Below are 26,929 nucleotides of genomic sequence, written 5' to 3' on the forward strand. Positions count from 1 at the left end.
AGCACCAGGGAACGTTTGCGCCGGAACACGCCTCCTCATTGCGCTGAACCGCCCCCGGGAGCACAAGTTCATTTCCTAGTTTACCTATGTGCGTCTGTGGAGGGAAAAGTCCACTGTGCGCGGGTGCAAAATAGGAATGATACATGCGTCGGTGTACAAAGTCAATTGCGCTGGGTGCAAGATAGGGCCCCTAGTTTGACTTCAATAGGACAGAGCGTTGCAGAGATACTGTTTTCTGTTTGAGAACTGTTTTCTACGCCAAAGAGTTTGAAGGTTATAATCAGTAGAATACATCCTATTTTGAGATGATGGCTAGAAGGTTTGACTGGGAAAGACCCCTCACATTCAGAGTGCCAAATTTCACCACTGGGTTGGATAGACTTGGATAGCAGAGGTAGCATTTTGTTTATAAAAACAATAGGGGTGACCTTTGGTGACCCTTCAGCGCTTGGCCCTTCAAAAACATGAACAGATCCGTTGAATATCCAGTTTAAAGAGGAGCTGCCTGCGGGCAGAGAGCAGAAATGAGCCACTGATTAGGGAGAGCCTCCACACAGGCTGTATGAGGTCATTTCCTCATCTACTCTCTAAGGATGTTCAGGCCTCTCACTCATTCTCTCATATTAAATATGAATTGGGCGATGAGAAGGCAGTACATTCTGCTTAAAGTGTTCAGTTCACTTACTTGAATTTTTTTTTAGTAAACCCGTTGCCCTAAAATGATTAAGTAGCCTAAATAAACGTAATGCTTAATTGAAAAAATTAAGTTATGTGAACTTGACAATTCCACATTACTTAATTTTTTTGATTAAGCATGAAGTTTATTCACTTAATTTTAAGGCAACAGGTTTACAAATTTTTTTTTTTTAAGTTAAGTCAACTGATCACTTATATCTCATTCAAGTGATGTGTGCTTTGTTTTATATCGATAATATACTAGGGAATAAACAGACTCTGAGACTGTATCTTAAATAATTGTAAATATCAGTTCTTTGCATGCTTCATTTCCAGTGTGACAATGCTTCTGAACCAGGGGTGGATGTAGATTAGGCAAGGGCCTTTCGGGACCAAAAGGCAAGGAGATAAGCCAAGCCAAAGGAGCCTATACACTGGGGATCTGCTCTGTTCAGAGAGGGTTGGATGGGCCTCCAAGGTCCTGCAGTACCAGGCAACACAGGGGCCCCAGATAACAGGGACTACTGTTTGGACTAGGGGTGCGACTACCAGGGGAGGCTGCAGAGCGACAGAGCTGGAGAAGAAAAGAGCAGTCCGCAGGAGTGTGATAAACCATCATCTAGCTCTCTGATAGACACAACAGGGAACTTTTTAGAAGATTTGAATGGCACCTCCTTTGGTACAGAAAGTACACAAACACATACAAGATCATCAGTGTTTTCATTTCTATATCTCATTCGCTTAATCCTTCGATTTGTAAAGCTCTATAATGATTTCAGTGTGAAATAAAGCTATTAACAGCAGTACAAGCTAGTATAAACGTTTCAGTTATTCCACTTTAAAGCGGGGCTCAGTAACTTCGGGATTTCTTCGCTGTATTCTCGCTTTTTGCTCGCAGGTTTCTCTCTAGAGCTCCCCCCACAGCTTCGGAATAGATATTTGACAACACTGTTGTAAAAACTCGTTGGCGATTCTCAGACACCAGAGGCTAGTAGATCAACGACATCAAAGCAGATGGGATATTCTTTAAAACGTCTTCTTCATTCGGGTTCGAACAGCGTGAGGGAGCGCAATAATGACGGCATTTTAGCAGATTTATTTTGGCCGTAAAGCAATTGTTTACATCGCGAGACCTGATATCACGCGAGACTTCCTGACGCGGCGGCCGGTGGCCCGCCGCCCCAAAGTTGCAAGTACGTATTTTCCGCTCACGGGCACCAGGGGGGTGCGAAACGACCACCATTCAACCCGAAATAAGTAATATAACCATTCCAATGACTCCGAAGCTGTTCAGTCAAGGTAAAAAAAGTTACTTAGTTCACCTTTAAATTAGTTTCTTTACACTGCAAAAAAAGTTTTTAGTTATTAGTATTTTGTCTTGTTTTCAAGTACAAATATTTAAACCTTCTTTAAGATACATTTATTTGAGAAGCAAAATGACATATGATATAAAGTCTTGTTTTCTGAAACATTTATCAAAATAATTACTTTATGCTTAAAACAAAAATAAGTATCTGCCATTGGGGTATAAGATTAAATAAACCTGCTTTCCTTTGAATCAAGTTTATTTTTGGCAGATTTTTTTTATTTTTTTTGGTATAAAATAATATCTTAAGTAATTTTGCTTCTCATGTAAATGTCTCTTCTTAATGTACTGGAAAACAAAATACAAAATACTACTGTAAGTTAAGAAAATGTTTATTGTTTGCAGTGTATGAGTACTTTAGTGTGATTATCCAGTTAAATATTTAAAAATCCATTTAACAAGATTAATTTACTTGAGAAGCAACACTCCAACGGCGGTGGGTATCTGTGTGCAGTAACACCAGGGTGCTGTCTTCTGTCAGCCCATGATAAAGCAGACCGTCAAAGCAGAAGGAATTTCCTCTGGTAAAACACACACAATACCACCTTCAGCCCACGGATCTTACCATGCATATCAATGAGAGAACAGAACACATCAGTAAGTGTCCCCGTGTGCGATTGCGACTGCATGAATGAGCATAATCAACGAGGAGGATGAGGCTTCATAACAATTAAATGCAACGTAATCTGTGAACCGTCACAACCAGCAGGTGGCAGTAAAGTAATCCAGTACATGTGCATTGGGATTGCAGCTCCACAGGCAGTGGGCCAAGTGTTTCAAGTTCAAATGTCTGGAGAGTAACCTACTTCTCCTATTTCCCCAGCCACAGGCGCCACAAGGACCTGATTCAGCGCTCACTTCCACCTCCCATAAGCACAGGCTCCAAACAGACACACACAGTTATCTATTGATCAAGCTGACACTGCTATTGTGACTAAATCACATTGGTTAAAACAAACAAATAACCCTTACAAAAGCACTGCTGTGGTATCATATCAGATCTCTGATTTATATGTTGGTGCTAAATGATTACCATATTCATGTCTACTACATCAGGGGTCTTCAACAGGGGGTCTGCTGGGGTACTGCAGGGGGTCTGCCAATTATTTTTTGTTCTGAAAAACTTAAATAGGCCTATGCATTTATACACTACTGGTTTGGATTGATTTTTAAATGTTTTTAAAAGAAATCTCATACACACCAAAGCTACATTTATTCGATCAAAAATACAGTAAAACAGTAATATTGCCAAAATTATTATTATGTGATGGCAAAGCTGTATTTCCAGCAGTCATTTTCTAGTCTTTAGTGTCACATGATCCTTCAGAAATCATTCTAATATGTTAATTTGCTTCTCAAGAAACATTTCTTATTATCAATGGAGAAAACAGTTGTTCTGCTTAATATTTTTGTGGAAACTGTCATTTTTGAAACACATAAATCAAGATTCTTTAATGAACAGAAAGTTTAAAAGAACAGCGTTTATTTGAAATAGAAATCTTTTCAGTAAGATTTTTACTTTTTAAATTAATACCTTTATTTAGCAATGATGCATTAAAAAGTGACAGTATGGATATCAAATCACAAATATATGACTCTGTACATCAATGATAATTATTTTTATGGCTTTGCATCCATACATACTGTATAGTAAATACTTCTAAGATGCCTGTAATAAGATACTGTAATATTACAAAGAGTATCATGATATTACCACGATGCATGGCCAAACAACCATGGTACTAATTTGGTACATTATAAGTGGTCACTGGAAACTGAAACATTGGCACATTTCAAATAAATGAAGTACAGTTATTACACGACTTGACTGATTTCCCACACATTTCCATGCATAATCAACAGCTCTCTCGTGGGGACTTTTTTAGCCCCTGCCCTCCCACACCAACACACACTTCCAACATTGTTTGTTCAATGTTATTCCTGCGTTATCATGTTGCTACGGGAACATGACTGATGGTGTGAAAGTGCTATGCGTTCGCCGGTCACTTTGCATCAGCACGCCGATATTATCACTGCTGTCTGAGAGTAGGCAGAACATGATTCATGCTCTATCTCTGTCAGCTCCAAAGAAAAATAAATAAATAAATAAACATAATACAGACACCGTTCTGAACATGTGAAACACCAGCCCCCAAATAATGTTCTGTGAGGACAGCAAAAACTCACGGATGAATCACAGAGCTCGTAAGTGGTGTGCGTGTTACATAAATCAAGAAAATCGTGCCAACAGAGTGATATGAAATATATAACACTGATGATAACACAGCTTGTTCTGATGTATTATTAAAAGTTTGTGTCTGCAGCTTTTACAACTTGATCGGTGGAAGATTACTCCGAAACAACAGTCACCTTTTGTGTTACAGTCTTATTTTTCTTGAAAGAACTGTGCTGGTATGATATAACCATCCTTTCTTTAAAATAAGGTCTCCATTCAGCCCTGGCTTTTTAAGTTTATACTGTTTCTCTATTCAACTGAGCTTCTGAATAGTTATCATCATTATTGTATCATTATGTAACCCAGTACCATCATTGAAGTGCAGAACGTATCATTACCTTCACACTTTATGTGAGAATAGTGCTCCTTCGTGCTCAGTCTTATTCTCTGAGTGATTGACCCATTACTGTTTCTTCGGACACCCACACACCATTTCACCACTGACTGTTGTACTGAGGAGAGGAGATGATGTACTGATGAACAGAACAGCATGAACAGAACAGATTGTACACACACAAACTCTCACAGCATGCTAGAGCAGACAGACAGAGCTGTACCCAAAGGTGGACGCTTGTACTCAGTACTATTGACAGAAATGTCATCAATGTACTGACTGAATTCTTGTTCAGGATCCCAGTACTTGCACTCATTTCATCTCTTTCATCTGAGCATCTTACTGACCATCATCCACTGCTACAAGTGCAGTGTGTGAAAATGGATTCATAAACGAAGATGTCACACAGTATAATAAAAAAAGGTTGTTACGCAAGTTCAGGCAATCTCATTTAAACATGAGTCAATTATCTTACATGGATGCAAGCACAATCAGTGGCCTGATTCAGTAGCCTACTGTATGTGTCAGATTCTGATGAAGTATGTGTCATTGTCATATGGTACAGTACAGTGCGTCATGCTATTCAACATGTCCTCATTCACTTGGTCATAAAGCATCCAGACTTTAAGACAGATCAGCCATTGTAATATATTTATTTTACTGTTCAAAACTTTGGGGTCAAAAATGTATATTTATGTTTATTAAGGATGCATTCATTTATCAAAAGTGACAGTAAACACTTTTACATTGTTAAACTTAAAATTTATATTGTCAAATTAATATTCTGGATTTTCAGATTCGGCACATCTGGTTACTAGACGCACAAGAACCAATTTTAGATGACATGATTGACATCAAACGTAGTCTTTTCATGCACCATGATGTCCATCTTGATAATGGAGTAGGTTTTTAGGGATTAAGGATTTTCTCACACAAAACTCTTGTATGACTTAAGAAGAACGTGACAGTCTTTTGCCACTGTTCAATGTTATCATATGGGAAACAGCGTGAACATTTTTGTGTTCAATGAAAAAATGAAGTTTGAAATGACATACAGTGGGGGAGAACAAGTATTTGATACCCTGCTGATTTTGCAGGTTTTCCCACTTACAAAGCACGTAGAAGTCTGTAATTTTTATCATAGGTACTCTTCAACTGTGAGTGACGGAATCTAAAACAAAAATCCAGAAAATCACATTGTATGATTTTTAAGTAATTAATTTGCATTTTATTGCATGACATACGTATTTGATACATCAGAAAAGCAGGACTTAATATTTGGTACAGAAACCTTTGTTTGCAATTACAGAGATCATATGTTTCCTGTAGTTCTTGACCGGGTTTGCACACACTGCAGCAGGGATTTTGGCCCACTCCTCCATACAGACCTTCTCCAGATCCTTCAGGTTTTGGGGCTGTCGTTGGGCAATGCGGACTTTCAGCTCCCTCCAAAGATTTTCTATTGGGTTCAGGTCTGGAGACTGGCTAGGCCACTCCAGGACCTTGAGATGCTTCTTACGGAGCCACTCCTTAGTTGCCCTGGCTGTGTGTTTTGGGTCGTTGTCATGCTGGAAGACCCAGCCACGACCCATCTTCAATGCTCTTGCTGAGGGAAGGAGGTTGTTGGCCAAGATCTCGCGATACATGGCCCCATCCATCCTCCCCTCAATACTGTGCAGTCGTCCTGTCCCCTTTGCAGAAAAGCATCCCCAAAGAATGATGTTTCCACCTCCATGCTTCATGGTTGGGATGGTGTTCTTTGGGTTGTACTCATCCTTCTTCTTCCCCCAAACACGGCGAGTGGAGTTTTGACCAAAAAGCTCTATTTTTGTCTCATCAGACCACATGACCTTCTCCCATTCCTCCTCTGGATCATCCAGATGGTCATTGGCAAACTTCAGACGGGCCTGGACATGCGCTGGCTTGAGCAGGGGGACCTTGCGTGCGCTGCAGGATTTTAATCCATGACGGCGTAGTGTGTTACTAATGGTTTTCTTTGAGACTGTGGTCCCAGCTCTCTTCAGGTCATTGACCCGGTCCTGCCGTGTAGTTCTGGGCTGATCCCTCACCTTCCTCATGATCATTGATGCCCCACGAGGTGAGATCTTGCATGGTGCCCCAGACCGAGGGAGATTGAGCGTCATCTTGAACTTCCATTTTCTAATAATTGCGCCAACAGTTGTTGCCTTCTCACCAAGCTGCTTGCCTATTGTCCTGTAGCCCATCCCAGCCGTGTGCAGGTCTACAATTTTATCCCTGAATTCCTTACACAGCTCTCTGGTCTTGGCCATTGTGGAGAGGTTGGAGTCTGTTTAATTGAGTGTGTGGACAGGTGTCTTTTATACAGGTAACAAGTTCAAACAGGTGCAGTTAATACAGGGAATGAGTGGAGAACAGGAGGGCTTCTTAAATAAAAACTAATAGGTCTGTGAGAGCCGGAATTCTTACTGGTTGGTAGGTGATCAAATACTTATGTCATGCAATAAAATGCAAATTAATTATTTAAAAATCATACAATGTGATTTTCTGGATTTTTGTTTTAGATTCCGTCACTCACAGTTGAAGTGTAACTATGATAAAAATCACAGACCTCTACATGCTTTATAAGTAGGAAAACCTGCAAAATCGGCAGTGTATCAAATACTTGTTCTCCACACTGTACGAATGAGTAAATGATTACAGAATTTCTGTCATGACAACTCTCGAAGTGTTTGGCATGTCGATATGTTTGGTCTTGGCGGAATAGATCTGCTACGTTGCTACTGCAATACTGGTATTGCCAATACACATGACACACAAACAAGTAAGACATGCTGCTGCTGTACAAAATAGCATACATGAATTACCCGTAGCAGATTTGTACAGGTGGAACTGGGGAAGATGGAGGGTTTCTGAAAATGAGCTATATTTGCTATTTATAATATAAAGGTGCATTATGACCTTTATGAGTTTGATTTCTTTGAAAAGTGTGAACACTGGAAAAATGTTTGAAAACAATCATTACCTTATTTAAGAGGAGAGACGGGGTTACCTGAAGTACTGCTACGCAAAAACCAGCTGCACTGCTACAGCAAATACTGACCAAGTATCTGAAGGTTGAGCAGCGAGCTCATTGGCTACTGATACAGCAGGAACCAATTGGAGGTATGTCCAATGCAAATAGCCAAATCTCTTTGTCCTCCACTAGAGGTTTGTCTGAGCAAGAACAATCATATCTGAGAGATCAGAGGAAATCTCTGGAACTATCACAGTGTTCCTTCCCATAATATGGTTTTCATACTCCTTAAATAAGTAATATCTAAATCAGATATCCAAATCTTTCATCAAAGTGCACATTTAATATTCAAGTAATTATTCCCAGCCTTTCTCAAAAACTGTTTTTACCCTGAAGATAATGCTGGCTGATTTTGATCTGAATAAATTATATGAGTCACAGCCCATTGGTCGGACACAGTCAGCCAATGATCCAATGGCCTAAGGCTTTTCAATGGTAACTTATGAAAAATAATAAGTGTAACTGTGGTTAATGATAACTGTGTCAACAGTTTATGTGCAAGATATTTAATGTATCACATTACAGTTCAGGGCAGGTTTCGCTTATTTAGCAAAACATTAACTCACCTTCAGCGCTTGTTTGAATAGGAATATAATGAGTTAATGGATGTCTATAATGTACTTATCTAATGACAAGTTACTGGGTTTTATTCAACTTTGCTAGAGGCCTGAAACAGGTAAATATTAGGACTCAAGATGTATTCTGCACATATAAAATCATGGATAACCATACAAAAGCCCACTGTGGCACATTATGATGTGAATAGCTTTCACATAAACATCCACACATGCACAAACACTCACACACAAACACAAGCCCATCTCTTTTGCAAACAGAGAGCTGCTTTTACATCACAGAGAGGCCGAGATAAGGAAAAGCTCCTGCCGGACTCTTTCAGGTACACTGCAAATATGCAAACTGCCTGTGATGGCAGATAAGGGCCGAAAGCAAAGCTTGCACTCACAGAGCACTATAATTAAAGTTCTGTCATTAGGGATGGCTGATTAGTCATTTCTAATCACTCAAAGTGCTGGAACTCTTTCATTTTCCAAGACTTTAGGTCAGCATAAATGACCACAGTGGGTTTTTTAAACTAACCAGGGGTCAGCCAAGTCCTTGGATCTTTAATGTCAGTATATTTATGATTAGCATTTGTGTGCTGTGCTGAGGTCTGGAGGTTGAGTTGCAAAGATGATCATGTCTTTGATCCGTTAGACAAACAGGACTAATTTATGCCTTGTCTTCTGTAAGGATGTGAAAAAAAGAGGGAGAAAAATGCTGTAAACCCATTGACCTTTTCACTGCAGGGTTTCCTGAAGTGGAACATGGAATTGGCAGTGGGAGCAGACTGATGCCTGATGCTCTAAACAGAATGTACTGCACCTAAGTCGACTCGGGGCGAGAGAATGTGCCTTCTTGACTGAGATGGCCTATGAAGAATCATTGAGATGGATGAACGCAAATGGGCTCACAGTGTCAGAGACGGAGGTTAGGAACGGTGTCAGACTAAACCCTGTTTCTTAGTCGCTATTTCTCTGACCTACTTACGGCTCTGGATCGATACTCATAGTCCCCGTGGTGCTCCTGCAAAGGCTGCATAAGAAGCCCAAACTGCTTTAAATGGATGCTCTCATCGAATTACTGAGATGGACAATCCTGAGGGCTAAAGCAACCGACCAGAGAGAGAGAGAGAGAGAGAGAGAGAGAGAGAGAGAGAGAGAAATGTCAATTTTATAACCACATTGTCTATGGAGAGAAAAAGAAGACATCATGTCCATTTGTTTGATATAAAATGCATAATGATGATTTAGCACACAATACTTATGAACTATGAAGGACATAAACAGATAAAAATGAATGCTGTCATATCGATTAATCGCAATTAATCGAATCTAACAAAAAAATGTTGGTTATATAATACATATATGTAATTGTGTGTGTATACACACACACACATTATATAAACAAACTTTTATGTTAGATGCGATTAATCGCGATTATTAAAAGTCTATGTATAATATCTTTTTACAAAGTCCTATTCATGTCAGTTCTGCTGGCAATACAGATACATCTATTAAATGGATTTGTTTCCATTTCTAAGAATACAATGTAAAAGTAATTCTAGCTATTTAACATTACATTCATATAATTATAATAGTCATTATGTTATGTGAGTTTAAACAGAATTATAAATCTATGAATTATTAATATAATTAACTACAATTAAAGAACATGATCATTTTACCATGGTTAGATAAAAAGTAAAGTCTTAAGGGACACCTCCTCCGTTAATTGGCAGAACAGCACAGGGCTAGATATGTCTGTGAGAATGATAACGCAATCCAAAACCATTTGGCAAATGGCAAGCAAGCTTAATGCAATAAACAAGGGAACTGTAATGCACCAGAGCACTTCTTTGGACCCTGGGCCACCAGGTTTGCACGTATACGCTGTTAAGCTTGTTCATTATTTAGCTCTGTCTAAGGGAGGGTGGGTAGGCACGATGTCATATCTGGCGCTCTGGAGAGATTTCGCTCCTTCTGATTTTATAGCTGGCTGGGCATGGTGTGCGGCTGTCACTGAGTGATGATGCGTAGGAGGCCCAGGGTCATGCTGCCACCAGAGGTTTAGTGACAACAAGTTAAATGAGCTACTTTTGACCTATTTCTCCTCCCCGTTAGCTTAACAAGCTATAAATACCTGTGGCCCTCTCAATGTCTCGCCACAGGAAAGATGGAGGATGAAATGCGTCTGGTACAGGCGCTGTAGGACAAACTGCTGAGTGAATCAGCATGAAGGGATTATTGTGTGGAATACTGTCAAATGTGATCAGCTCGTACGATTCGCAGCTTTGTTCCACACTTTCACATTTTGAATTTTTACAGTCCGCTTTTATAATACTGCCATGTAATGTCTCAGGATGTTCAAAACAAGATCTGTGGTTCTCATTTCTCTGTCTGACAAGGCACAAAACTGCATTTGAAAAGCAAGAAAAACTGTTTTCTTCTCATAGTTCAGAGCTCTGGAGAGTCTATCAAAGCCTTTAGGCTCTCACTGATGAGGCTTAAATATTTAAACACGTTCTGCTCTCCAGCTTTCTTGTTTGTACCACATTTGTCTGCAATTATGTAATTCTGCCACAGCTTTCAAGTTCAGCTCAGTTTGATAACTTTCACCATGATGGTTTGAGGGCACAAGCGCATGCACAGACAGAAAGAGAGAAAAAGTTCCAATTTACTTAAACATTATTGCACAGACATTTAGCATAGATAAATAACGCCTAAGAAGAATAGGAAGAAAGTTCAAGCTGCTCTTTTCAATAATAAAAAAAAAAAAAAACCTGTTACAATCATAAAGTTATCATATAAGTTCAGAACACTTGAAATATGAAGGTGTTTGAATTACTTCTATGGTGCTTTTTTTGTAGTTGTCATTTTTGGAGCTTGACAGCTCTCCTTCTCTTTCTTTGAATGGAAAAGAGCTGTGTGAACATCAATTTGTAAGTCAGTACAGATTTTGGAACAACATGAAGGTTATTAAAAACAAAATTTTAATTATTGGATGAACAAACCCTGAAGAGACTGCATGTGGGTCTGTAATAATTATTGCACTTAATTATTAAGAGGGAGAGAAGCTCTTCACAGAAATCAATCAAATAAACCATGAGTTAAGGAGTTACACACAAACCATACACAACATTACATACATATACATATACATATACATATACATATACATATACATATACATATACATATACATATACATATACATATACATATAGCCTACATATATACATATACATATACATATACATATACATAAACATACACACACACACACACACACACACACACACACACACACACACACACACACACACACACACACACACACACACACACACACACACACACATATATATATATATATATATATATATATATATATATATATATATATATGTATATATATACACACACACACACACACACACACACACACACACACACACACACACACACACACACACACACACACACACACACACACACACACACACACATACATATATATATATACATACATATATACTGTAAATATATATATATATATTAAAGATCATAGGCCATGAGAACAAAGTCTGTCTGGCTTTCTCAACAGTGTGTCTGTGGTGCATTTGTATGCAACATTGTGTGTGGGTGTCTGCCTTGAGGACCTTGACAGGCTGTGGAATCCAGAAACAGCTTTTAGAGAAATCTAACAAAGCATATTCTGATTCTGAAAAATTGATCTGATCTGTCTATATAACACATTCACTCTCAAAAATAAAGGTTCTTTATTGGCATCTGTGGAGGATCTTTAACATCCATGGAACTTTTCTATCACAAAAGATTCTTTATAGCAGGAAAAGGTTCTTTAGATTAAAATATTCTTCACAATTATTTGGTTCTTTTTAAAGGGCCCCTATTATGGATTTTTGAAAATTACCTTTCATGTAGTGTGTAAAATAGCTCCAAGTGAATGAAAACATCCTGCAAAGTTTTAAATCTGAAAGTGCACCGTATATAAAGTTATTGTCTTTGGAATGTAAGAGTCGACTCTGAGTCAATTAAATGAATTGTTTTTCAAACAAGTCATAAGCTGTTTCATTGTGACGTCAAGACGAAAAATTTGCATATTGCCCTCCCACTTATTGCCCGCGCAGACAACAGGGAAAACTTGAACCTCAAACCTGCAGCTGATTCCTGTGGATACTGGATAGCATCATGTCGAGAAGACACTGTGCTCTACAATGTGAAGGTAAAGCCAGTTTTTTTTTCACTGCCCTAGGACGAGCATGTGAAGAATCAGTGGTTAAAGTTCATCTTTACCATGATATCACAGCAGTATAATCCTAAACTTTTGCTGTGTTCCCTTTATTTCACTGACGACTGCTTCTCAAATCTCAGAGTTCAATGCAGGATTCGCAAACCACTTGCTCTTGAAAGATGGTGTTCAAAATGCTTAGTTTTGAGTTTTATATTGTGTAATGTTAGGTCTCCTGCTAACCGGCTAACACACGTTATCACTGTCTTACTGAAATACTTGTGGGCCACTATTACCTATAACTGTGTCTATTAATGCTGATTATCTGTCATTCTCACTACTTTGAGGAAAGATTAATCATGGGGCAAGATTTGTTTTACCAACGTTTATGTTACCCCAGTCATTCACATCAGTCATTCACGCTAGAGCTCGGCTAATGTATACATTGCATACATGCGCTGTTATTGATACAGTTTCCACGTGTTCACCGCAATATATTACAAAAATACTCTGTAAATAAATTAGTACAAGTCAAATAATCAGTTTGTTGATGGACATGCACTTGTTAATGCTGATGGTGAGGAATTACAGTTGGAACATCTCATGATGTACCTCAAACTGAGTGTATCACTGAGAAACGTCCTGCTCGAGTCGTCCTTGCGATGGAGGTTCGGGTTCAATAACTAACTTAAAAGTTTCATGATCGGACTCGCGCTCGCATTGATTTGGTCAAATCGACGTCATTGTTCGTTTACTGTCTTTAGTTTGCGGTGTAGGAAGCCTCAGTACAGCTGATGTTGTTATGGCAATGGCCGTTTTTGTTTTCGACGCGCGCTGTGCGCTGTAAACCAAATAACAACAGACTGAGCTGTCTGGCCAATTAGAGCAGAGTAGCTCGTGGAAAGGCGGGATTTAGAGAGATTGTTTCATTTGACGAGTCGTTTGAGAATCAGATATCTGGCCGGCAAAACTACGAACACATCTTCCTGTTTTAAGAATGACTTAAGTGCCGTTCTTTGTTATTTGTTCTTTTCTCAAAGAAAAGCTTAACTCCAAGTCCTCCAGAGTCACGGACAAAACCGATTCGAAAGACCGCTGTTCGCTAGCGGCAGCAGCTCTTCTTTGTCTTCGGTAGCAGGGAATTCACACGGAACCGTCACACTCACAACTCTGTCGTCATTATATAAAGCCCGCCCACCGACTCTATACACGATTTGATTGGCCTGACTAGAGTTTGGTTTTTCCAGCACGAAAGTCAATGGAGAGTTGCTAGACTACACTGGCTGCAAAATAAATGTTGCTGCCACTAGGGTGCATCTCGATTTCTAGGCTAGCAAAACCCCCGTTATTACAACCTTTATTTTTTAAGAGTGTGTGCTGAATATTAGCTCACTATCTGCTCTGATTCTTATTGCTGCAGGCTGGAGAGGAGTTGAGCACCCTACCATTAAAGCTCTGCTAGACTAAAATGACCTATAACTTATAAACGGGGCTCTATTTGCAAGCCTCATTTCCACTGATTTCAGTCTTGGTGCACTGTTTTCAGAGCAGACCGTCACCACTGAGTCCTGTGATCTCTGTCCAAACGGCACCGGCTGGTAACGCAGCGGATCAGAGCCGTTTGCGTGCCAGAGTGGGATAGATGATGGGGAGTGAAGGGATGATCAGACGTCATTTTCTGCTAACTAATCAAATGATTCAGAGCGGTGCGCTGCATCACTCTTATCTGCTTCCTTCTAAAGGCATCAGTGCCAGCACAAATGCTACATGCATGTGTTCTTCTCTTTTCAAGGTACTCTCAACAGGGGTAGCAAGCTTTTCTGTGAGAGCATGTTGACAATAAGGACAGGCCGATGGCCGGGGGCCAGCGTGAAAGCGTTTAGGTTAGTTAACGGAATTGTCAATGGCCCAATCTGGTCAGTGCTGCACACAGACTATAAAAAAAGATGGACGACGTGTCTCCACTGCTTCCCACTTAGAAAAATGAAGCCAAATTATCCCAGAAATGACTGTTGACATTATGCGGCAATTGTGTCATTTGGAGCCTGAGTGCAGAGCAGTGGTCCTGAGGTGGAGCCGAGGTATCAAGGTCACGCCCACACTCCCGCAGACTCAATCGCAAGCACAGCTGTCAATCATGAAGTTTCACCCCATTTTTATAAATAAAAATTAAACATATATATTTTAAATATACGTATTCATAGATTAAAAAATATGTTTACAATATTATTATACATTTAAACTGATTACTAACTAAAACCAGACTTACTGGAAAAACGAACACTTGAACATGTCTGTGTGATAAGAACTACCTAAAATGACAAAAACCCTCTCTGGAAAAAATGATTTGGAGTGTATTTGGATTTTTTAGTTTGGCTCGCGTCCCATTCGATTACGTGGTGAGGGTGGGATTTATGACCTATATTGCCGCCAGCCAGCCACCACCAGCCAAGGGTGCATTTCCCAAAAACATCATTAGCCAACTAGGTCGCAAGTTCCGTCATTATCAGCATAGTTCAACGAGTCGGTGTTTCCCCAAACCATAGTTCGCACGAACATTCGCGAACAGCATCGCAAAGTCGTGTGGTTGGAACGACAGCTCTCGACCTGTGGTTAGAAGCATAGACAAAAGCGTCTTGTTTGCATGACATGTGGACTTAATACATCCTTATTTTGAGCCAAATATGCAAGCTGACATTCAGTACAATCTATATCTTTTATTTAGAATACATACAAATGTAATTTACGTCTTTTAGTTTGTCAAGAGATTTAAAGCACCGTTTCTGAAGAGTACGCATGCGCGAACGTGCTCTACTATGTAAGAACGAGCCTATGATTGAATCTGGAAATAAAGCTAAATAACTGAGAAAAATAAGAGATAGTCCTTCTGTCCGTAATTTATAGCAAAACATCTAGCCTTAATTTGATCTCAAACAGATTCATTAAAAGGATTTATTACTCCACCACCTGCGTGACATCATTAACCAACGTGGTTGAACTACCAATTTGCGACAGTACGGTTTCGGGAAACTGTCGTGACTAGCCAGTTGGTTTCTTCAACGATGCATTGTACTATGTTAGTTAGTTACGTCGTTGTACAGGAAACGCACCCCAGTATGATAACTCTCAAGTAATGACTGAAGACATTGTAAGCTGTAAGGTTTTTGTGGTTTTAGATAGTAATGGCTTCTGATGGATTTGGTAACACTTGAGTCATTACTAGTGGGTTACCATGATTCACTTTAGAATACTGATCCAAATAATAAGTAATTCCTTTATAAGGAAGTAGTAACACTTGAGTCATTACTAGGTTACCATGATCTTCACTTTAGAATACAGTCCAAACGGGACTCAGTAATTAGTAATTCCTTTAAAAAGAAGTATTATTGCGCTTTTCACTTTAGAATACTGTTCCAAATAATGAATCACTCCCCCTGAAGGATTTGGTAATACTTGAGTCATTACTAGTGGGTTACCATGATCTTTAGTTTAGAATTAATTATACATTGTGCATTACTCTCATTAATTATGAACCTGCTAGTAGTCCTCTGGGAGGAATTAAAAAAAATGCTAGCTAATCGTGAACTACCTCATTTAACTAAGCGCTATTTCTTACTAATTAATTGATCAGTTTCTTGTTAGTTAATAGTGGTTACTAGAATGTTAATATTGTGTTACTCATTTGTTTATGCATAGTTATTCATTAATGATGGAACAATATTCTAATGTGTTACCGATTACTTTATTCAGTTACTGTTGAATATCTTAAAAAACGTATAGCACTGTTTATTTCACTTGTGTCTTTGTTCTGTTGCATTTATTTGTACTATTGATTGCAATTTGTTTATTTGTTCTTATTTTATTAGTGTTTACTTGTCTTTAATAATGTTTGAACTTTATATTTGTTATGCTAGTAGTTTTTGCTTGTGGTATTTAAATTGGATTCAAGAATTGTGAAATTTCAGCCTTCACAACATTTCTATTATTAAAATAGAAGGTTACATGAGTAAATTACAACTAAAACAATATATATTTTTTAAATATTTAATTTAATTTAATTTAATTTAATTTCATTTCATTTCATTTCATTTCATTTCATTTCATTTCATTTAATTTAATTTAATTTAATTTAATTTAATTTAATTTAATTTAATTTAATTTAATTTAATTTAATTTAATTATTATTATTATTTTATTTTTTTTGTGTGTGTTGTTTTGTTGTTGTATTTTTTATTTATTTTATTTTATTGATTTTGGCAGGGCAAGTAAAAATCTGAACCCCTGGGCCAACTGGGCCAGTAGAAAAAATCCTTAGCATTGAAACCTGATAAGAAGGTCCCTGGTGAATTTTGATAGGTCTGCAATATTATTAAAGGCATTCTTCAGCATACACTGGATTTAATTAAATAAAAAAGCTCCACGAAAGAGGGGAGACTGTGGCTAGTTGTCACACATCTTACTCCAGCTAATATTTCTCAGTGTATTTGTATATAAGCACAGTTTATATACATAGAAATATGTCTCAGTGTATATTATGTGTATATAAACAGATACCTTAGAGTTTTGGCTGCAGAAAAGCCTATTTAAGATTTGTGCCATTAAACAGCCTTTTCAGCAACAGTAAAACAAAACACACACAAAATCGTAAAACAGCAAACATTTTAAATATACAAAAATATTTGTATATAATATAGATTGTTTTGACTAACAGAATTTGAAAGTATTAAATTGTATAAAATTAGAACTAGCCCCTCTCTATCTCCTACATACATATATTAAATTACCATTTGTACTGTACAAGTCAAATGTTGATTACGTGTCACAAATTCAGTGGAAACTTCGAGTATGAAACAATATAGCACAAACGTGATATATGGTCTGACTAAAATGAGAGCCTACCAAGTCAAGTGAGAATCACACCTCTCCATGGCAATGATCCAGAGTGCCTGCTATGGTGTGAACAACTTTTCTCTCTCTCACCGGAGAAATCTCAAGGAGCAGATGAACTCTTGTGTAAACATCTGGGTTTTTAATCATTCTGATGTACCATATACACATAAATGCCATGTTTTTCCTCTGAACATACCCATGTTTAGTTCTCCCTGACAGTCTGCTGTGTAATCCTGGCTGCTGGCTGGCTGTTGATTGGCTCGTCTGTCCCTCAGAATGATGTAATGCTCAGGGGAAGGATGGTGCTCAGTGGAAGTTGATTAGAGAAACCGAATACCTCCTACGGAAAGGCACAAATAAAAAGAATTATGAATTCTACCGGATAACACCAAAAACATTCTTTATAATGAATCCAACAAACACAAGAATAAAAGTGGCAGTTTAACATATTTACATAAAACATTTAGAATTACAACACAGTGGTGAGTCTGTGCAGCCAAGATGATCAAATGAATCAATCTGAAGTTCAAATCCGTACCGCATTTCACGTTATCTCTTTTAATCTGCGAGCGCATCTCAGAAATCCAAATGCGTTAGGAGTAATCTAAAGTAAAATAGGCCACTATATCATACGTTTTATTTTATTTTTTCAATTTAAAGAGAGGTATATGATAACATGTTTGCATCTCAAGCAGTCTGCTTTTTAGAACAAATCTTTTAAGTGAATGAATTGTGAAGAAAAACTGCTAGATCTGTTTTATCAACTGCAGTATAATCTCTTATTAGCTTTGTACACATGCATATTTTTATAAATATATTATGACTTTTTGGTTGTGAATGACTCAGGGCCCTATCTTACACCCGACGCAATGCAGCGCCAAGCACAACGCAAGAGTTTTTTGCTAATTTCAGCCTGACGCAATAATCAATTTCATGTCCTGCCCCATTGTTTAAATAGCAAATGCATTTGCACCCATTTGTTCTCCCATGGGCGTGCTGGTCTGAGAACGAGGTGTGTTCTGGCGCATTGTTGGCACGTTGCTATTTTGAGGCAACAGAAATAGACTGCGCCGTTGACCAACTGAAACCTGATCTAAAGTCAATGGCGCAATATATTTTTATTTAAAGAGCTTTTATTTTTATTTTTTAACATTTTTTTAAATGTTATTTAAAGAGCGCGTTAGTAATGTGCGCCTATAGGCGGGTCCACAAAGCTCGTACACTCTGCTTATTAAACACAGGGACGCACAGCAGCACACAAACATGCCAAATATTTAAAATAAAAGGATTACAATGTAAAAGATTATTATTGTGTACATAAAGATATGGTGGAATCCGGCTTGTCCCGTAGATGATCTGCTTGTGCACTTTTATCTCGCGCACGAGCTGTTTCGTTTGCGCTCTGGAGACGTGTTCGGTCTTTCCACTATCAAATTCCGTCATGTAGCGAATCTGCCATGGTGCGAGCGCAACTGGCATTTAAAGGGAATGGGAGATGAGACTCTGATTCTTTAACGCACGTAAATCCCAAAACACACCCATTACTCATTAAGAGAATAGGGACAACCCTTTTAGACCATGCGCCGGGAGCGCCAACCATTTTTCCCATCGTTAAACTATAAAAGTGGATTCGGACAGGCCCTAAGTGAACTTGCGCTTTAGACCATGCGCTTAGATTGTTAAAATAGGGCCCTCAGTGTCACGGGAAGTCAAAAGGTGAGGCGAGGATTCAAGTGCAGAAAGGAATTTTAATGAATAAACAACAAAACAGACCAAAAACCAAAACTCCCTCGTGGGGGAAAAACAAGGCAGGCAAATACTCAAAACATAACACAGGGGAAAACAGAGACAACGATCCACACAGACTGCAAACAAGAGTGAACTAATAAAGGGAAACTAATCAGGGGGAACAGGTGGGAGAACTCAAACAATAATCAGATAACAAGTAGGGCGGGGCTAACAATGACACAAGCACATGGCACAACATAACAAACACCCAAGTGCAGAACAAGACAAGACAGACATGTGACATAACCCCCTCCATAAGGAGTGGCTTCCAGACACTCCACTAGAACGGGGGGGACAGACCAGGGCGGGACGGAGGGACAGGCCAGGGCGGGACGGGAGGGACAGAACAGGGCGGGACTGGAGGAACCAACCAGGGCGGGACGGGAGGAACAGACCAGGGCGGGACGGGAGGAACAGACCAGGGCGGGACGGGAGGGACAGAACAGGGCGGGACGGAAGAGACAAACAGTCCATCAGGCGGCCAGGGTGGAGCAGATTGTCCATCGGGCGGCCAGGGCGGAGACTTTCCCTCGGGTGGCCAGGGCGGAGACTTTCCCTCGGGCGGCCAGGGCGGAGACTTTCCCTCGGGCGGCCAGGGCGGAGACTTTCCCTCGGACGGCCAGATCGGAGACTCTCCTTCGGGTGGCCAGGGCGGAGACTCTCCCTCGGGCGGCCAGGGCGGAGAAGACCCCTCGGGCGGCCACGGTGGTGAAGACCCCTCGGGCGGCCAGGGCGGTGAAGACCCCTCGGGCGGCCAGGGCGGAGAAGACCCCTCGGGCGGCCAGGGCGGAGAAGACCCCTCGGGCGACCACGGCGCAGGAACTGGAACAAACCCCACCGGCTCAGGCACTGGGACTGGCACCACCGGCTCAGGCCCTGGAACTGGCACCACCGGCTCAGGCACTGGAATTGGCATCACCGGCTCAGGCACTGGAACTAGTCCCACCGGCTCCGACTCAGACACCACCGGCCCAGGAACGGACATAGACACAAGAACAGGCACCAGAACAGGCACAGGAACAGACACCAGAACAGGCACAGGAACAGACACAGACACTAGAACAGACACAGGAACAGACACTGGCTCCGGCTCAGGAACAGACACTGGCTCCGGCTCAGGAACAGACACTGGCTCCGGCTCAGGAACAGACACTGGCTCCGGCTCAGGAACAGACACTGGCTCCGGCTCAGGAACAGACACTGGCTCCGGCTCAGGAACAGACACGGGCTCCGGCTCAGGAACAGACACGGGCTCCGGCTCAGGAACAGACACGGGCTCCGGCTCAGGAACAGACACGGGCTCCGGCTCAGGAACAGACACGGGCTCCGGCTCAGGAACAGACACTGGCTCCGGCTCAGGAACAGACACTGGCTCCGGCTCAGGAACAGACACTGGCTCCGGCTCAGGAACAGACACTGGCTCCGGCTCAGGAACAGACACTGGCTCCGGCTCAGGAACAGACACTGGCTCCGGCTCAGGAACAGACGCGGGCTCCGGCTCAGGGACAGACGCGGGCTCCGGCTCAGGGACAGACACTGGCTCCGGCTCAGGAACAGACACTGGCTCCGGCTCAGGGACAGACGCGGGCTCCGGCTCAGGGACAGACACTGGCTCCGGCTCAGGAACAGGAACAGACATCACCGGCTCAGGAACAGACACCACCGGCTCAGGAACAGACACCACCGGCTCAGGAACAGACACCACCGGCTCAGGAACAGACACCACCGGCTCAAGTGTGTGTGTAGCCCACACACACCACATGGCTGTGGCCATAATGGCCAGTGTCGCGGTCACTGAGGGCTCAGGCTCAGGAACAGACACCACCGGCCCAGACACAGGCTCGACGGCGGCCATCTTGTCCGAAGACCCAGTCTTGGTAGTGACCTTCTCGTCCGAAGACACAGGCTCTACAGGCGTAACGTGAACAGGTTCAGTGGTGGCCATCTTGTCCGAAGACACAGGCTCAGCAGACGTGACGGGAACACTCTCGGCGGCGACCATCTTGTCCGAAGACACAGGCTCGACAGGCGTAACGTGAACAGGTTCAGTGGTGGCCATCTTGTCCGAAGACACAGGCTTGGCAGACGTGACGGGAACACTCTCGGCGGCGACCATCTTGTCCGAAGACACAGGCTCGACAGGCGTAACGTGAACAGGTTCAGCGGTGGCCATCTTGTCCGAAGACACAGGCTCAGCAGATGTGACGGGAACACCCTCGGCGGCGGCCATCCTGTCCGAAGACACCGGCTCGGCAGACTTGACATGAACAGTCTCTGGCTGGGCAGACGTGACGTGAACCGTCTCTGGCTCCTCCGCAACGGAATCCTCCGGGATATTGGGGAGGCCGGAGGTCTTCCTCCTCCTCCGCCGTCTTCGATGGTGAGGTGCAGGTTCAGGTCTGGACGGAGTTAATGGTGGATGGAGCTCTGGGCTGGGCAGCAGCGATGCGTTCTCTGGGCTGGGCAGCGGCGATGCATTCTCTGGGCTGGGCAGCGGCGATGCATTCTCTGGGCTGGGCAGCGGCGATGCATTCTCTGGGCTGGGCAGCGGCGATGCATTCTCTGGGCTGGGCAGCGGCGATGCATTCTCTGGGCTGGGCAGCGGCGATGCATTCTCTGGGCTGGGCAGTGGCGATGCATTCTCTGGGCTGGGCAGCGGCGATGCATTCTCTGGGCTGGGCAGCGGCGATGCATTCTCTGGGCTGGGCAGCGGCGATGCATTCTCTGGGCTGGGCAGCGGGGATGCAGGCGGGTCCGATGTATCCCACCGAGCACGATGGTGGAGATACTTAGCGAAACCCGGGAAGTCTAAAATTTCCAGCCCCTTCATCTCCCACTGAGGCAAGGGAACATCCAAACAAATATTAAATACATCTTTGAGGACTATATCCCCAAGCCCGAGTCCCTCTGCAGCCGCGCTGAATTTCCGGGCGAAATCCTTCACCCTGGTCCCCTGCTGTCGGAGGGAAACCAACCCGCTGAGTTTCATGATTCGCTCCAGGTGAGGGCAGGAATCCCTTTGCTGAATCCTCATTCTAGGTGGATCGTTCTGTCACGGGAAGTCAAAAGGTGAGGCGAGGATTCAAGTGCAGAAAGGAATTTTAATGAATAAACAACAAAACAGACCAAAAACCAAAACTCCCTCGTGGGGGAAAAACAAGGCAGGCAAATACTCAAAACATAACACAGGGGAAAACAGAGACAACGATCCACACAGACTGCAAACAAGAGGGAACTAATAAAGGGAAACTAATCAGGGGGAACAGGTGGGAGAACTCAAACAATAATCAGATAACAAGTAGGGCGGGGCTAACAATGACACAAGCACATGGCACAACATAACAAACACCCAAGTGCAGAACAAGACAAGACAGACATGTGACACTCAGTGTTTTTAAAGTATTGGTTGAGTGAGTGATTCAGATGACTTATTCACGCTATAAGTCACTTGTCGCCACCTGCTGGCGTAATGATGTAACCTGCAGGAAGGGTCAGTGAATAAATCTTTTTAGTAAATGGATTCAAAAGAATGTCACTGAGATGACAGTTTTTCTGAATTACCAAAACACTAAATCCCATTCTTCGAACCAAATTCTCAATATCCTAAACTAATTTGTTGAATAAATCACTCTTTCTGTAAAACATTAAACAAGTTCAGGTAGTTCAGACACTGTTTGCAAACCTCATGCACTCTTTTTGCAAATCTCTAAACACATGTTGCACTGTGATGCATTTAATGTTTCAAAATGCAGGCAGGCAAACGTTAAACACAACTACAACACAGTCCTTTACACACAACGACTCACAATTATTTCTTCATTTATTTCTAATGATGTGATCAAACCAACCGTACATAATACAAGTCAGTTCAGAGTGCCAAAACTGACTCATTATGTTGCACTGAATGACACCAACAATGGATGGAAGCAATGTAAGAGGGAGAGGAGGAAGAGAATGTGTAAGAGGTGGTGATAAAAGAGGAAGAGGATGAGGACGAGAAAGAGCAGTGTGTGGAGAATGTTGCCAAGGCTAGATCCGGCACACCAGAGGGTTTTTCCCTTTGCCTGGCAAGAGACGACACTGTCTGTGATGTGAACAATGTCCTCAGGCTGGACCCAGTATGAAGATGTGCTGAGGCAGAATCACTCATTGACCTTGATTCTGCAGTTGCACAACTCTTCTGAGTGTACTGTAACAGGCTTTTCATTTAGAGCTTTTGGACTTTTACAGTTGGGTCACTGCATTTTTACAGTATGCAAGTGCTGAATACAGACATTCAATAGGCCTATACAATATTCAGTACAATGATATACTTGCAGTGCATACAGTATACAATTTAACCTCACTGCTGTAAGTTTTGATTACTTTTTTGTATAATTGGGTCCATGTGACGAACAACCGTAAAGTCAAAAAAAAAAAAAATGTAACTTTACTTTGTAATATATATATATATATTTTTTCTGTAACTGCATGCTTTGGATTCTTTATCCTCCATTTTTTTTATGTAGTGTCAAATGAATGATCTGTATTGTTTATATTATTAATGTGTGTATGATCTGAAAGCATTTTTTGATTTTGAGCACAGATTATATGGTTTTGAGGCAATTGTTTAATTTTGCCAGAAGATTCAGAGGTTCTCTGAATGTATAGTTTGAAGATTTGGTTTTGTGTTTAAGGTTTTGAGTAAGTGGGTGATGGTTTCGAGAAATCAGAAATTCAGAAAAACTGTAAACAAATCCCTATTTTGCAATAAAAATGATATGATAAAAAAGTTATATAGGCAACAAGGCAAATTTGCTATATGTAAACTATAAATGGAATAGAGTTATCCAAAAAACAAATACGTACAGGCTTTGCTCCATACTCTTGGTGTTGATGCCCTCTTAAGCTAAAAAACTCCACAACCCCAAAGCTTACACCAGAGAGATAAGACAGTATGTCTGCCCATCAGAGGACATTCATAATGACGTATGGTAAGAGTTTAAAATTAATTTAGAATTAAAATTATTCACCACCAAGAGAAGTTTTCAAACAAACAACTGCCCAGTGGTATTATGTCCTGAGCTGTTTTATCTGTGTCAGAGAAATCAATAAAGCCTCTTAAGTTAATGTGTAATATTTCATTTCAGGAGCTGTCCATAGTTAAGTTCAGGTCCATTAAGTTATAAAAGAATTATGGATTTATGCTGAAGTGTTGCTGTTGGGTCGAGGTTGTAGCCCAAACAGTGGAGGGAATATCAAATAGTGCTCACAAATGGCTTATTCCTGGAAACGTGCCCAGGCACTGCTCAATGTGCTAGACATACCTGAGTGACAACCTGCTGAAATAAAACTCTGACCCATCGAATCTGCAGGGTCATAACTTTAGTGGGGCAAGCGGTAGGAATGATTCCTACATTTTAACATAAAATGTTATATTATTTTAAAATATCTTGAATTATTTGAAAATATTTTCAAAATGTTTCAATAATATTCTTTTTACAGTTTTTTTTGTTTTTTGCTTAACAACCTTGTCACTTTCAAAAACATTTAAAAAATATTAATATATATGATAACATATAATAACATAGAAATTACATTTAAATGTTGAAATAGACTGTCAAAAGCAGATAGGACAGAAAAATAATGTTGTTTTATATAACATTTTTTATTAAACAGCAACAAGGACAGTTACTTTGTCCTTTTAAAAATGCCAAAATGAAAGTTAATAAATATAACTTACATCAAAAGGTGTTCTTTTTTCCTCTCATCATAATGCCAACTTACAGGTCATTTAAAATACCAGGATTTTCCCTTCAGACTTTGTTATATTCCCTTCAGACTTTGTAAGACCTTTACAATGAAGTTTAAGATGCTAAATCCTAAATATAAATAGAACCAGCAGGCATAACAGAAAATGAAAAAGCAGAAAGTCTGTCTGAGAAGCCCAGCCAATCAGAGCGAAGCTAGTGGGTGTTCGCACCTGCCTAATTAATTTCCACACCAAAGGTTCCCATTGTGTATCTGCACAAAGCTGGACTGACCTGATACAGCTGTCCTTGTCCATTAGAAATTGTGTTTCGCGGGACATATGGTAGGATGGTGGGACGGGTGTATGTGAAGTGTGTGAAGATGGAGGTGCTGTTGACAGTCACCACGGTGCGCTACCTGGCCCACTTCCACTCCATAAATTTAAATGAATGAATCATGCTAGCGACATATGCTCCAGTGATTCTTCATGTGCCAGAAGCCTGCAGGTCCGGTACTCCTGTAGCCCAATAGTAATTCCACAATCTGTTCCTCTGCAGTCTCAGGAGGAAACCCCCTCTATCCTCCCTCTGAAATAAAGCTGGTGCTAAGAGACGATAGAGAAAGTGAAGCCTTTATTAACTAATATATCTTAAACCATCCCATCACTTTGGAACGGTCTACCTCTTTACTTAAAGAATTTGTCTTCAATACTTTTTTTTTTTATATAAAAATGTTGGAATTCATTTCTATGTTTGTGTTTTGTTTTTCTATTAATACAAGTATACAAATGTAAATACTTTTTTTAAATTAAAAATTTCATTATGAATTAAAAAATATTGTCTCTTAATTTTGATTTGTGGGAAAATACTTTGTAGAGACACTTAATGTAATTACACTGTATAAAATTTATAATTACACTAATAAATGTATAATTACATTGTAAAAAATGTATAATTACACTGTAATAAATGTATAATTACAATCTCAACAAAAAGAAATCGTTACATTTCTCAAAAAGAATCGCTACATTTCTTCAAAAGAATCGCTTCTTTTTCAAAAAGAATTGATTAATTTCTTTAAAAAGAATCAGTACTTTCCTTAATAAGAATCGATACTTTTCCTTAAAAAGAATCGAAACTTTCCTTATAAAGAATCGCAACTTTCCTTAAAAAGACTCAATACTCTCCTTAGAAAGAATTGATACTTTCCTTAAAAAGAATCGCTACTTTTTCAAAAAGGATCGATACTCTCCTTACAAAGAATTGATACTTTCCTTAAAAATAATCGCTTTTTTCCAAAAAGAATTGATAAATTTCTTCAAAAGAATCGCTTTTTTCCAAAAAGAATTTATACATTTCTTCAAAAGAATCGCTACATTTCTTCAAAAGAATCGATACGTTTCTCGAAAAGAATCGCTACATTTCTTCGAATGAATTGATGCATTTTTCTAAAAGAATCGCTACATTTCTTCAAATGAATTGATATATTTCTTCAAAAGAATCGCTACATTTATCGAAATGAATCGATACATTTCTTCAAAAGATTCGCTCTTCAAATGAATAGCTACATTTCTCGAAAAGAATCTTTACACTTCAAAAATACTATAGCATTAGTATTGTTTACTTTCTCTAATGCAATTTATTTTTGTGTGCAAAAAAACAACAACCTTTGGACAGTGAAACCACATCTTTTCCCCTTTCCAATAACGAGAATTTTCCTCGTTATTTGCTGCAAGCCTGCGTCCCCTAAAGCCATTTCCTTCTGTGATATTAACTTATCCTGAGCAAATGTAACTGAGTGGAAACGAGACAAATTGGCCTTTGCCCAAGGCGAGGCTTTTCCTCAAGATGGTTGAATAACAGGGACATGCAGTACAGAACTGCCCGGTGCAAAACCCGATGCTGCTCGAACAGCCCATCTCAACCGGAGAGAGAAGCTTCTGCCAAAAATCAGTGATGAGCTGCTGCCCATCTCTGCCAGAGAACACACTTGCAGTACGGCAGGTCCGTGCCCAAAGCTGATGTAATGGTGCCACTTCCACAGATG

Source organism: Rutilus rutilus, assembly GCF_951802725.1.
Source record: "Rutilus rutilus genome assembly, chromosome: 15".
Classification (NCBI taxonomy): domain Eukaryota; kingdom Metazoa; phylum Chordata; class Actinopteri; order Cypriniformes; family Leuciscidae; genus Rutilus; species Rutilus rutilus.